Source organism: Suricata suricatta, chromosome X (assembly GCF_006229205.1).
Source record: "Suricata suricatta isolate VVHF042 chromosome X, meerkat_22Aug2017_6uvM2_HiC, whole genome shotgun sequence".
Taxonomy (NCBI): domain Eukaryota; kingdom Metazoa; phylum Chordata; class Mammalia; order Carnivora; family Herpestidae; genus Suricata; species Suricata suricatta.
In genome coordinates, this window is record NC_043717.1 from 5,973,010 (window position 1) to 5,973,914 (window position 905).

General features: G+C 44.4%; 1 long non-coding RNA gene across 1 annotated transcript; it reads left to right on the forward strand.

Annotated features, from left to right (window-relative positions):
- Nucleotides 1–20: 20 nt before the first annotated feature.
- Nucleotides 21–299, forward strand: LOC115283675. Its single transcript, XR_003905048.1, has 2 exons — nucleotides 21–97; nucleotides 181–299. It is a non-coding gene; the product is annotated as an uncharacterized LOC115283675 (long non-coding RNA).
- Nucleotides 300–905: the final 606 nt, after the last annotated feature.

Below are 905 nucleotides of genomic sequence, written 5' to 3' on the forward strand. Positions count from 1 at the left end.
TGTTAGATTCGGGCTTCCCGGTTCAGTTGTGAATACTTCTAACATGTCCGGACATCGGTCTTTTGGGAAAAAAAGAAAACTAGTTTGCCCGAGCATGGTAAGAAAACACTCCTAAAACTTTCCACCTTGTTCCCATGAGCCAGGATTTCTTAACGTAACCTTTCTGTTCCCTGACCACAGGAGCTGGGCGCCCTGCTTGGAAAGAGCTGGCTTTTCTGTTTGGAAAGCGTTTTGGACTTGCGGTCTTGCCAGAGTTGTTTGGGGTCACCTCGGAAATAAACCTGGACTTGTGCATCGCTCAGGGCCTCTGTGGGGCTTTTCTTCGTGCACACTGGGAACGCTGTAAACATTCGACAGGATAATTTCAGGATCGAAGAGCCGAAGAGACTTTGTATTCAGGTCTCTCTTCTTTCAAACACTGTGGTCAGCAGTGGGGGACCCTTGGAGGGGAAATTTTTGCAAGCTGCCCGTCTTCCAGACTAAAAACTTTACCCACATGAAGGAATTTTGGAAGAGAGAAGGGTTAATTGCTCTCTTTGGTCTTTTTAAAACGTTGCCAGTGTCTAACACTGGTATGTTCTGGAAGAATCGTTTTCGTGTTCCCTTGTTGGATCACATATTTGCATTGTTTTGTAGTAGATCAAGCGTGTTCTGTCTACCCGTGTGAATGGTAAGGCTTCTCTCTGGGTAACGTATGTTAGTAGAAGGACAATAGGGCATCGTCAAAAAATAATAGTTGGACTAACGTTATTTTAGGTTCAAGCACATAAAGTGGTTCAGAAAAGGCAGGATGTTCTGTGTTGTAATGCAAGAGTAACAGTTTTCTACCTGGGCTGTTTCCTATTATCAATATTGTCATTGTCATGATGACATGATGAGCACCTGGGAGACTCAGTCAGTTAGGC